This window comes from Callithrix jacchus, chromosome X (assembly GCF_049354715.1).
Source record: "Callithrix jacchus isolate 240 chromosome X, calJac240_pri, whole genome shotgun sequence".
In the NCBI taxonomy this organism is placed as follows: Eukaryota; Metazoa; Chordata; class Mammalia; order Primates; family Cebidae; genus Callithrix; species Callithrix jacchus.
Window position 1 is genome coordinate 119,597,515 of NC_133524.1, and position 12,886 is coordinate 119,610,400.

General features: G+C 44.9%; 1 protein-coding gene and 1 pseudogene across 10 annotated transcripts in view; one reads left to right on the forward strand and one right to left on the reverse strand.

Moving 5' to 3' along the window:
• Positions 1 to 6,709: 6,709 nt before the first annotated feature.
• XIAP (X-linked inhibitor of apoptosis) overlaps positions 6,710 to 12,886 on the forward strand; it is a 45,782-nt gene continuing 39,605 nt past the window's right edge. For 5 of the 9 annotated variants that reach the window (XM_078362341.1, XM_002763235.7, XM_078362345.1 and 2 more), the window contains exon 1: positions 6,710 to 6,915. The gene's annotated coding sequence lies outside the window, so the exon portion shown is untranslated. Of the gene's footprint in view, positions 6,916 to 7,159; positions 7,286 to 12,886 lie in introns of all 9 variants that reach the window. The other 4 variants (XM_035288967.3, XM_078362344.1, XM_078362342.1 and 1 more) reach the window with 2 other exon arrangements.
• Positions 9,322 to 12,886, reverse strand: part of LOC103790361 (small ribosomal subunit protein bS21m pseudogene) — a 107,164-nt pseudogene continuing 103,599 nt past the window's right edge. The window contains exon 2 of the transcript XR_013531392.1: positions 9,322 to 9,752. The product of XR_013531392.1 is annotated as a small ribosomal subunit protein bS21m pseudogene (transcript). The remainder of the gene's footprint in view (positions 9,753 to 12,886) is intronic.

A 12,886-nucleotide genomic window follows, 5' to 3' on the forward strand; every position in this document is an offset into this window, starting at 1 on the left:
CAGAGGACCCAGACTCAGGTTTGGTCAAGGAAAAAGTCTTTGTTTCTATGTAACCTAATTGACACAGTGTGAACACAATAAACATTCAGTAAATGTTAGCAGCTACACTCTAGCCATAAGGCATTAATAGCCAAGCCCCACTCCTGCTATTTAATTCTATTTCTATGCATCAGCACATTCTGAGGAGTAGGCTTAGAATGCCTTTCTCCTACTGCTTTACCTAGCTAATTCTCCTTGTCTTTCAACACTGAAGTCCTGCTGGAGTCAGCTCTGATCTGGGTTCCTGCTCTGGGCTTCCACTGCACCCTGCGTCTGCCTCCACCAAGTGAAAAACCACTGCAGGATTTTAGGTGGAGGAGTGACCTGACTTGTCTTGAATATCTACTACATACCAGGCACCACCATAGGTTCTGAATCAAAATAATAAAGACAGGCCGGGTGCAATGGCTCACGCCTGTAATCCCAGCACTTTGGGAGGCCGAGTTGGTAGGATCACCTGAGGTCAGGATTTTGAGACTGGCCTGGCCAAGATGATGAAATCCCATCTCTACTAAAAATTCAAAAATTACCCGGGCATGGTGGTGGCTGTCTGTAATCCTAGCAACTTGGGAGGCTGAGGCAGGAGAATCACCTGAACCCGGGAGGTGGAGGTTGCACTGAGCTGAGACTGAACCACTACACTCCAGCCTGGGCAACAGAGAAAGACTCTGTCGGCCAGGCATAGTGGCTCACACCTGTAATCCAAGCACTTTGGAGGCCAAGGTGGGCAGATCACCTGAAGTCGGGAGTTCAAGACCAGCCTGACCAACATGGTGAAACCTCGTCTTTGAAAAAAATTAATTAATTAATTAAAAGGACATCCATTCAGGTCTTTGGCATCACAGTCTTCCTTTCTTTTCTTTTTGAGATGGAGTAATAATCTTCTGCCAGTCTGCACCCCTTTCTCCCAGAAGTTTCTTTTTTATTGTTGTTTCTCTATTCAGAAAGCTGATGTCTCTGAGGACAAGGCCTGAAAGTCAGGGCTCACACCACCCCACTTCACTCAAATCAGCTCTTGCTTTTTATCTATTATATTTATTTGGGCTTTAATTTACAACTGCATTTTGTTCTTTTTTTTTTTTTGAGATGGAGTCTTGTTCTGTCTGTCCTCCAGGCCAGAATGGAATGGTGCGACCATGGCTCACTGCAACCTCCGCCTTCCAGGTTCAAGTGATTCTCCTGCCTCAGCCTCCCGAGTAGCTGGAATTACAGGCACCTGCCACCATGAATTTTTTTTTTTTTTTTTTTTTGAGAAGGAGTTTCGCTCTTGTTACCCCGGCTGGAGTACAATGGCACGATCTCAGCTCACTGCAACCTCCGCCTCCTGGGTTCAGGCAATTCTCCTGCCTCAGCCTCCTGAGTAGCTGGGATTACAGGCACACACCACCATGCCCAGCTAATTTTTTTGTATTATTAGTAGAGACGGGGTTTCACCATGTTGACCAGAATGGTCTCTATCTCTTGACCTTGTGATCCACCCACCTTGGCCTCCCAAAGTGCTGGGATTACAGGCTTGAGCCATTGCAGTAGGCCTTTTTTTTTTTTTTTGAGACAGTTTTGCTTTCTCGCCCAGGCTGGAGTGCAGTGGCAAAATCCTGACTTACTGCAACCTCTGCCTCCTGGGTTCAAGTGATTCTCCTGCCTCTGCCTCCCTACTAGCTGAGATTACAGGCCTGAGCCACCATGCCCAGCTAATGTTTTTTTTTTCTATTTCTATTTTTTTATTTCTATATTCTATTTTTAGATGGGGTTTCGCCATATTGGCCAGGCCGGTCTTGAACTCCTGACCTAAAGTGATCCGCCAGCCTTGGTCTCCCAAAGCACTGGGATTACCTGCGTGAGCCACCGCACCCAGCCTATAACGGCATTTTGGAAAAGAGTACTAGTGCTAACCTTCTGCTGTTCCCCTCAGCAGATAACTACATACTTTATGTTCCACAGTATCCAGATGCCACTGAGGTGTGGTGACCACCCTTCAAATTCCCTTCTACTTATCCACATCTTGTGTCCTTTAGTCTCTGAGGATGTGTCCTCTTTTTTTTTTTTTTGAGACAGATTTTCGCTCTTGTTACTCAGGGTGGAGTGCAATGGCACGATCTCCGCTCATGGCAACCTCTGCCTTCTGGGTTCAGGCAATTCTCCTGCCTCAGCCTCCTGAGTAGCTGGGTTTACAGGCACGCACCACCATGCCCAGCTAATGTTTTGTATTTTTAGTAGAGACGGGGTTTCCCCATGTTAACCAGGATGGTTTCGATCTCTTGACCTCGTGATCCACCCGCCTCGGCCTTCCAAAGTGCTGGGATTACAGGTGTGAGCCACCGTGCCCGGCCGTGTCCCCTTTTTTCAGTTCACGGACAATGCCTCTGTTCATCCCATCTCTTTCTCCTTTCCTCTGAGTCTTTATGACATCACTTTTCCTTTCTTCTATTAGGTGGAAGCATATTAAATTGCTGTTTGCAACATTTGGCAATGGTGGAACAGTGGCAACTTCATGCGTGTGGTTCAAGTTAATACATCTTCATTCTTCTTTTTTTAGAGACAGGGTTTTACCATGTTGGCCAGGCTGGTCTCAAACTCCTAACCTCAGGTGATCCATCCTTCTTTGCCTCCTATAGTGCTGGGGTTACAAGCATGACCCACCGTGCCCGGCCCCGACATCTTCATTCTTTTCCTCTCTAAATGTTCCTTCTCTTCAACCAAAACCAATTACAACAAAACATCCTTGTACACGTAAGCTTTCTATATATTGTGTTTTGAATTTAACACTTACATGTGTCCCTACATGTAAAACCTAGACACCATATCTCAGGTATACTGACCTTAGCTGTTCATATCTCCCAACTGACAATTCACCAGTAAGTATTTACCAAGGATGTGGCATGTTCATGAAACATTTATTCACTCACCCGACAAATATCTTCGGAGCACCTACACTGTATCAGGTGGTATTCTAAACACTCCAACATTATCTTGAACGAAACAAAGATCCTTTTGCTCTTAAAGTTTATATTCTAGCAGGGGTGGAAAGGAGACAATGTACAATAAAGAAACATAATAATTAAGAGTACCGGCCAGGTGCCGTGGCTCACGCCTGTAATCTCAGCACTTTGGGAGGCCGAGGCAAGCAGATCACAAGTTCAGGAGATCAAGACCATCCTGGCTAACATGGTAAAACCCCGTCTTGACTAAAAATACAAATTACCCGGATGTGGTGGCATGCACCTATAGTCCCAGCTACTCAGGAAGCTGAGGCAGGAGAATTGCTTGAACCTGGGAGGCGAAGGTTGTAATGAGGCGAGATGGAGCCACGGCACTCCAGCCTGGGCAACAGAACCAGACTCTTCTCAAAAAGAAAAGAAAAGAAAAGGAAAAAGGAGAAAGTTGAGGAGAAAGTTGAGAAGGGAGATGAGTAGTGCTGGGAGGAGGAACTATAATTTTATTTATTTATTTATTTGAGATGGAGTCTTGCTCTGTCACCCAGGCTGGAGTGCAGTGGCTTGACCTTGGCTCACCGCAACCTCTGCCTCCTGAGTAGCTGGGATTACAGGTGCGCCCCACCATTCCCAGCTAATTTTTGTATTTTTAGCAGAGGTGGGGTTTCACCACCTTGGCCAGGCTGGTCTAGAACTCCTGACCTCGTGATCCGCCCACCTCAGCCTCCCAAAGTACTGGGATTACAGGCATGAGCCACCGCACCAGGCTGGAACTATAATTTTAAATATGGTGGTCACTGTAGGCCTTTTGGAAAAGGTAACAATTAAGCAAAGACTTGAAGGAGGAGAAGGATAAGTTATCTGGGGAAAGTGTTCCAGGCAGAGTAAACAGCAAGTACAAAGAACCTGAGGCAGGAAAACTAAAGAAAGAAAAGAATAGTAGGAAATGAAGACATAAAGGTAACAGAGATCCAGATAGTTTAGGATCTTTCTGTTAGGCATCTACTGCTATGTAACAAATTGTCCTAAAATTTGGTTATTGACAACAATACACAGGACTTCAAGAATGGCTTGTCTTGGGAGTTCTGGCTGTGGGTCCCAAGAGGCTGTAGTTTCTGAAGCCTGTGCCTGAAGATTCTTCTTCCAAGGTGGTTCACTCACATGGTTGGCAAATTGGTGCTAGTTGTTGATGGGGGGAGGGAGAGATGAGGAGAGGGGAAGGACTTCGTTTCTATTTGTGCGGGTATATACACCTACTGTTTTTTTTTTTTTAAGGCTAGTAAAGGAGTGGGAGTAGAGAAGGAAGAAATCCGTAACTAGTTGTGATCAGTTGGTTGTAAACACCACTTCGCTCAGACCCGCCTCCATATGCAGTTTGAGTATCCTCCTGACATGATAGCTGGCTTACCCTACAGCAACCAATCCAAAAACAGAGTAAGGCAGATACCACGTTGCCTTTTATGGCCTGGTCTTGTAAGTCACATGCTATCGTTTCCACCATATACTAGTGATGACACAGTCAGCCCTGGTTCATTATAAAAGAGAACTACCCTGTGGTGTAAATAGCAAGAGGTGAAGGCCATTGGTGGTCATCTCGGTGGCTGGCTATATAACCTTGGTGGGTAATTATAAATCTGTGGCTTTTACTTAGAGGGAAAAGGGAAGCCAATTAAGGGATCTGAGCAGTGAAATGACAATAATCTGACATATTTCATTAGGATAACTCTGGCTGTTGTGTGAATAGACTGGAGAGGAGCAAGAATGTAAGCGGGAGACCATTAAGAAGGCTATTACAGTCCGAGAGAGATGCACAAGGGTCATAATGGTGGAGTCAATAATTGGTGATATTCTGGATATATTTTGAAGACAGAGATGACAAGATTTGCTGATGGACTGGATGTGGGATATGAGAGAAAGGAATTAAAGATGACTTCTAAGGGGTTTGAAGGAATAGGAATTACAAAAATGAGTTCAACGTCGATCTTGCCATAAATGAGCTTACAACATAGGTGAGACAAGGTGTGTACACAAGTGGCTATACTACATGGCAGAAAGCACCGTGCTCAATGCTAGAGGCACAAATTTAAGTGCCAAGTATAATGAAAAAGTTCTGGAGATGGTTGCACAACAATGTGAGTGTACTTATTGCCACTGAAAAATGGTTAAAACGGTAAATTTTATTTATTTATTTTTTTAGGTGGAATCTCACTCTGTCGTCCAGGCTGGAGTAGAGTGGCACAATCTCGGCTCACTGCAGCCTCTGCCTCCCCAGTTCCAGCAATTCTTCAGCCTCAGCCTCCCAAGTAGCTGGGATTACAGGCGCATGCCACCTCACCCAGCTAATTTTTGTATTTTTAGTAGAGACGGGGTTTCACCATGTTGGTCAGGCTGGTCTCGAACTTCTGACCTCAGGTTATCCACCCACCTCGGCCTCCCAAAGTGCTAGGATTACAGGCGTGAGCCACTGAGCCCAGTAGAAACAGAAAATTCTGTTATGTATATTTTACCACAAGAAAAAAACAGTGCTTAAAAAAAAGCAAAAACAAAAATTCGAGAAGTGCCACTAGAGTTCAGAGCATGAAGAGATTAACTTCAGCTAAGAAAATCAGAGAAGGCTTTGTGTACAGGCAGTCTTTTTTTTTTCCTTTTGAGACCGAGTCTCGATCTGTTGCCCAGGCAGGCTGGAGTGCAGTGGTGCGATCTCGGCTCACTGCAACCTCCGCCTCCCAGGTTCAAGCGATTCTCCTGCCTCATGAGTAGCTGGGACTACAGGTGTGCCCCACCACGCCAGGCTAATTTTTGTATTTCTAGTAGAGACGGGGTTTCGTTGGTCAGACTGGTCTCGAACCCCTGCTGGGATTACAGGCGTGAGCCACCACGCCCAGCCACCGGCAGCCTTTTCTCGAAGGCAGAGGGAGTAGTTGGAGCAAATTAGCCTAAGGCAGGAAAACTGAGAATGGGCGGGGCAGAAGGAGTAGTTCTGATTTATTAGAAGATAGGGTAGCGTGCCCAAGGGGAGAATAAACAGGAAACTAAGGAGTTTTTAAGAAAAGTATTTCCTCTCCTCCCTCCAAGTTCCCTAGTTGTGAAGGGAGGACCATAAGTATCTTGCATCACTTGATTTCATTTGAAATGAAATATTCAGAATCCATCATCTCACTATATTACCCTTTAAGATTCCATGTTCCTGAAACAAAAATTCCTATGTTGATCTGACAATCTTACAACGCATTTGAAATAAATCCAGGGTAGGACCAGCATTTTATGTTCACAGACTTCCTTTGTTTCCTGTCCATCTGCTTTCTTTTTCCTCTATTAATTTTCCATTCACTTCCCAATCTTAACCCCTCGCCATTCTCCCAGGGTCCCCCTTTCTCGTCATCCCTTTCATCCTTCCCTTCTTGGAAACAGATCCGATTCTAATCTCAGTTACTTTGTTTATTAGCCGCGGGATATTGGGATAGTTATTCCCTCTGGGCCTCAGTTTCTTTTGTAAAATTAAACCCCCCAAAACAGTGTTTATTTTACAGGGTTGCCAACAGTACAACAAAGAACAGGTTACATGCCTAACACAGTACCTGGTCTATAGTAAGAACTCAACATTTTTGCCCCTTCTCCCTCCTCTTTTCCGTCCTTTTATCTCTCTTCCCCTATTCCTCAATCCCAGAGCCCAACAGGTAAAAACCGTGGGAAAAACCGTCCTTGAGGCTAAAAGAAGAAACGCTGAGGCTAGGGGCGGAGACTACGAGGTGCTCACTGCGCATGTGCGCCCGCTAGGTCAGCTTCTGGGTTCCAGCTGGAACGCGGGTGGGGGGGGGCGCGGGTGGGGGGTTACCAGGGCCTCATTTTATCTTACTGCCCCCTTCCGGTTTGGGGAGGTGGCGGGACCTTGGCGGCGCCCGGAGCGGGTGCGGCACTCATCGAGGGACGCCCGGCCCAAAAGGTAAGTTGGAAAATGGCGGAGGGGGGGAAGAAGGAGGGGCTTTGCAGGGCAGGAGGCTGACCTCCCGGCCGGGGGTGGGAAGGACACTGCCCGGGCCGGGAGACTGACGGACCGCGCCCAGTATCTTTTTGAGGCCCTGACGTGGACGCACTTCGGGTTTCGCGACTACGGGTGTCTCCAGGGGATGGGCCGGCCAGTGGAGGCGCGTGAGGGAGACGAAGGGACTTCCGTTTCCTTCACCTAGGCTGGGGCCAGGCCGCAGAGCAGAGTTGGCTTTTCCAGATTGGGGCTTGGGCCGCGCCCCCTCCGGGACCCTCCCCTTGGACCGAGCCGATCGCTGCGGGCAGTTGGGGCCGGCTGTCCTGGCGCGGTGGGTACAGCTGTGTAGGCTTTCCCCTCCCCCGCTTTCCCTTCTACTCCTCTCCTTCCCTCCCCTCTCTTTTCCCCTCCACTCCCCTCGGGCCGGCGCTGCTGGGGAGGGCGGGAAGGCCGCGCCTGCCCGGCATGGGTGGCCCGGCCTGGGCTGCTTGCCCGGGTTCCCCGGACTGTCGACGGAAGGCGTGGGTGGGTGGGTGACCTCAGGCCCGCGTACTGCCTTCCTAAACCCTGTGACACCTAAGGTAAATTGAGGCAGAAAACTTTTTAAATATGATCAAAGGGATTTCCTCCCCATGTGATACCTGTGGCTTGTGTGGAGCAGGGTGGAGTGTGTCTGGAGGGGGCGTAAGAAACCGAAAGAATGAGGGCCAAAGAGCTTCCGGAAGAGGAAATTAGCTAGTGATTCTTTCCACTCTGCTTTCCCAGTCACCTTTCCAGCATGTTCTGTAAAACAAAATGTCAGTTTGACTTCGTTTCATCATTTTAACTCCCTAACACTTAAATTGTTTTCTTTTCGGGGAGGGAAGTGTTTCTTTCAAACTAAGCAGTAGCCCTCTCCACCTCCAAAAAAGGAAAAAGTCAATCAAAGCTTTGTTTAAAAAAAAACTTTCAGATTTTAATAATCTACTACTTTGCTTTCAAATATAATTATGTCGATAGTTCTGTCACAACTATACTTTGATAGTTTGATGACTCACAGAAATTTACTCTTGGAAGACTGGAGGTTGCAGTAGCGTTTCTTTCTTGTTATCTTTTTCCCCCATAATATTTATTACAGCCAGCGCAAGAGAACAATGTTACAGACGGCCATCTTAGAATTAAAACATTTTAGAGTTGGAAGGGATCGTAGTCAAACCCCGTCCTTTTACAAGAGCAGAAACAACTGCTTAGGAAGATTTTGTGGCTTGCTTAAGGCTATCCAACTAGTTAGATTAGAACCCGTGTTATCTGGCTTCTTGCCCACCACTCTTTCTGCGCAATTGCTCCATATCGCCTCCAGGCATAAAAATTAAATGTATTCAATTCAACACTCATTTCTGAAGAGTATAATACTTTGTACCAGTGACTCTGCCACCACTTTTCTATGTATTTCAACGTATTTAACATGCGTATGGAGTACTTGAGATTTCTCCCCACCCCCACATTCAAGAAGTGGCATCTGTCTGATTTTTATACACACACCTTCACAGGTAGGTACGTGTGTATACTTGCATTTGCTTAGTTTCTTGAAGGATACACAATAAAAAGGTTAACAGTAGTTATGAGGAAGAAGAGAGGTAGAAGACTTTTTGCTTTGCAGTAGTTCACATGACCTAATGTACTGTTTGAGTTTGTTATAAACTAGTATTGATTTTTTTTTTTTTTTTTTGAGATGGAGTCTCATTCTGTCGCCCAGGCTGGAGTGCAGTGGCATGATCTTAACTCACTTCAACCTCCACCTCCCAGGTTTAAGCAGTTCTCTGCCTCAGCCTCCTGAGTAGTTGGGATTACAGGCGCATGCCACCATGCCTGGCTAATTTTTGTATATTTAGTAGAGACGGGGTTTCACCATTTGTCCAGGCTGGTCTTGAACTCCTGACCTTGTGATTCATCTGCCTTGGCCTCCCAAAGTGCTGGGATTACAGGTGTGAGCCACCGCACCTGGCCTCTAGTATTGTTTTATAATTGAAAAGAAGTTTTAAAGTTCACACCCCCCCACACAAATATATATATATATCTATATAAGCAAGTATATACCGATGGTATGTGCACATTTATATACATATATGTATTTATACATAGCAGTAGTTTATACCATAAAATCCGGTATGATTCCAGCCAACTCAGCTGACAAAGCAGGCCTCATTATTGGATACTTACGTTTGTTTTTCTTGTATTGCTCTCTCCTAATGTAGATGGTAAAAATAATATGTTACTAGTTGTATATTTTTAGAAATTGTCCTAAGCTTCATTATCAAATAAAGTAGCAAACTTTAACACATTCAGAATATCAAATTTGAGTACTTGCTTTGGTAGCACACATTTTTTTTTTTAAACATGTCACTGAGTTTATTATAGAGAATGGTAACAGGAAATGGGATTGTACAAAGAAAAGAGTTGGAGACAAAACTGGATGAGGGTTTCACACTGGGTGTCCCATCCACAGGCCTCAGCAGTCCTGCCACGGATCTGCCCGATTCTTTCGCATCAGGAAGTTGATCTTGCGAGCCATTTCCATGTTGTAGATCCGCCAGCACCTTTCACAGCTTTCCCTCTGTCACTGGAGGCATGGCTTCTCATAATACCTCCGATGCTTAATGTCCTCAGTGAGCCCATCCATAGTGAGGATTCTGTTTAGGGTCCTGTATGGGCTTTCCACGTTGGCTTCCTATACCATCACAGTCCTTGCGATGAACTTCAGATGTCTTGCCATGACCTTGGATTTAAGTCTTCACTCCAAAGCCTGGCGCTTTCAGTACCTAGCGGACCCGAACAGCACACATATTAAAATTTTAACAATTCAAAGAAGATTAGCATGCTCCCTTTTTTTTTTTTTTTTCTTTTTAAATTGAGACCGAGTCTCTCTCTGTCATCCAGGCTGGAGTGCAGTGGCATGATCTTGGCTCACTGCAACCTCCCTCTCTCGGGTTCAAGCGATTCCCCTGCCTCAGCCTCCTGAGTAGCTAGGACTACAGGCGTGGGCCAGCACGCCTGGCTAATTTTTTGTATTTTAGTAGAGACGTATTTGTATTTAGTTTCATCATGTTGGTCAGGATGGTCTCGATTTCCTGACCCCTTGATTAACTCACCTCGGCCTCCCAAAGTGCTAGGATTATAGGTGTGAGACACCGTGCCCACCCCCCCCACTTTTTTTTTTTTTTTTAAATAGAGTTTTGCTCTTGTTGCCCAAGCTGGAGTGCAATGGCAGAATCTTGGCGCACTGCGATCTCCGTCTCCTGGGTTCTATCGATTCTCCTGTGTCAACCTCCTGAGTAGCCGGGATGCATGCCACCATGCCTGGCTATTTTTTGTATTTTTTTAGTAGAGACAGGGTTTCATCATATTGGTTAGGCTGGTCTCGAACTCTTAACTTCAGGTGATCCACCCACCTCAGCCTCCCAAAGTGCTGGGGTTACAGGAGTGAGTTACCACACCTGGCCAATTTTTGCATTTTTAGTAGAGACTGGGTTTCACCATGTTGGCCAGGTTAATCTCGAACTCTTGACCTGAGGTGATCCACCTGCCTCAGCCTCCCAAAGGGCTGGGATTACAGGTGTGAGCCACCTAGCCCAGCTGGTCCCCCTTTTATTTTATTTTATTTTATTTTCTGAGATGGAGTTTTGCTCCTGTTGCTTAGGCTGGATTGCAGTGGGCTCACTGTAACCTCCACCTCCTGGGTTCAAGTGATCCCCCTGCCTCAGCCTCCTGAGTAGCTGGGATTACAGGCACCTGCCACCACACCTGACTAATTCAGTCTCCCTCCACCCCCTTTTTTAATAAACAATAACAGCACAAATTTGACACTGGCCAGACACGGTGGCTCATGCCTGTAATCCCGGCATTTTGAGAGGCTGAGGTGGGCGTATCACAAGATCAAGAGATAGAGACCATCCTGGCCAACATGGTGAAACCCCATCTCTACTGAAAATACAAAAATTAGCTGAGCATGGTGGTGCGCGCTTGTAATCCCAACTACTTGGGAGGAGAATTGCTTGAACCCGGAAGGCAGAAGTTGCAGTGAGCTGAGATTGAGCACTGCACTCCAGCCTGACCACAGAGCAAGACTCTGTCTCAAAAAAATAAACAATTATTATGTGTAGTAAAAAGGAATCAGAAAAAAAATAAAAAATAAAAAGTTAAGACTAAAACAGTTTGCAGTGATTAGGAGTTCAGCTGTCTAGTTTTCATAAATAGACTCAAGAAAAATGAATTGCCCACTGTTATCTATCAGATTATTAGCAAAGCCTGGACTAGAGTCTAAGTTTTAGTCTAGTGGCCCTTGTACTATACTTGTAATTTTATTGCTTTTTTTTTTTTTTCTTTTTGAGACGGAGTTTTGCTCTTGTTACCCAGGCTGGAGTGCAATGGTGCGATCTCAGCTCACCACAATTTCTGCCTCCTGGGTTCAGGCAATTCTGCCTCAGCCTCTGAGTAGCTGGGATTACAGGCACGTGCCACCATGCCCAGCTAATTTTTTATATTTTTAGTAGAGACGGGGTTGACCAGGACGATCTCGATCTCTTGACCTCGTGATCCACCCGCCTCGGCCGCCCAAAGTGCTGGAACTTTATTGCTTTCTAGTGCATTTGATGATTCCAACTAGGCTAACATAGTGATGATGTCTAAAGGTTAGCCAAGACCATTTCAGTAGGTAAGAATTACTATTTTTTTCTTTGGTTTTTATTTTATTTTGTCTTCCTTTTTTTTTATTTTCAGGAAGTAAGCAGTTTCTCAAAATTATTATAATTAATGGATCAGCTAATTTGTATAGTGCTTGAAATGTTTTAGTAACATAAATTTTACTAAATTCACTAATTTAGTAAATAAATGTTCCCCTTTTATTTCATTGTAAACATTATTTAGTACATCCTCTGTTTATATTGTAAATGCTTAGAGATACCAAATGTAAAATAATGATATTTCACTGTTTTTGTTTGGTCTAATATTTAAGTCTGGCAGCTAGTATTAGCAGAGGGTAAAACCTATAGTTTATGAAATAAACATTCATTGAGCATCTAATATGTTCCAGGCATTGTAGTATGTGGTAGGATTCCAAAGATAAATATGGCAAAACAGATGCCTTTCTTCTCCTTTTTTTTTGCTTTTTTTTTGTTTTTATTTTGCTTTTTGTGTCTTTTTTTGTTTGTTTTTCTATCATTCTTTTGAGGCTGGGAGATTATCATGAGCTGTCAATTCTCAAGCTTTATCTGTGAGGTAATCTGGTAATAGTATTATGAAATGTAACCTGTTAGCACTATTAAAGGTCATTGTTTGAGTAGATGTGAGGAGACAGAAGCAGTAGTGATCAGATAAAAAATACTTTTGAATTTAACAAATATTATTTCTGTATCTTAGAGGTCACATGGTATGATGTTTGTAAAGAGTCCTGGATTGGGTACCACAGTACCTAGATTATTGACTTTGTTTCCAATTAGCCGAGGGATTGTGCATCTCAGTGCCCATATTTCTTTGCATTTTCACATTTTTGATATGTTATTTGATGTGTTGAATTCAAAATATATAAAGAGTATTTTGAATATTTTATTTTGTTTATTTATTTTTGAGACATTGTCTCGCTCTGTCACCCAGGCTGGAGTTCAGAGGCATGATCCCAGTTCACTGTAACCTCCACCTCCTGGGTTCAAGCGATTCTGGTGACTCAGCCTCCCGAGTAGCTTGGATTACAGGCGTATGCTACCAGGCCTGGCTGTGTGTGTGTGTGTGTGTGTGTGTGTGTGTGTGTGTGTGTTCGTGTTCCAAGACGGACTCTTGTGCCATTGCCCAGAGCTGGAGTGCAGTGGTGCAGTCTTGGCTCACTGCAGCCTCTGCCTTCCAAGTTCAAGCAATCCTGCCTCAGCCTCCGGAATAGCTGGGATTACAGGTGTGAGCCACC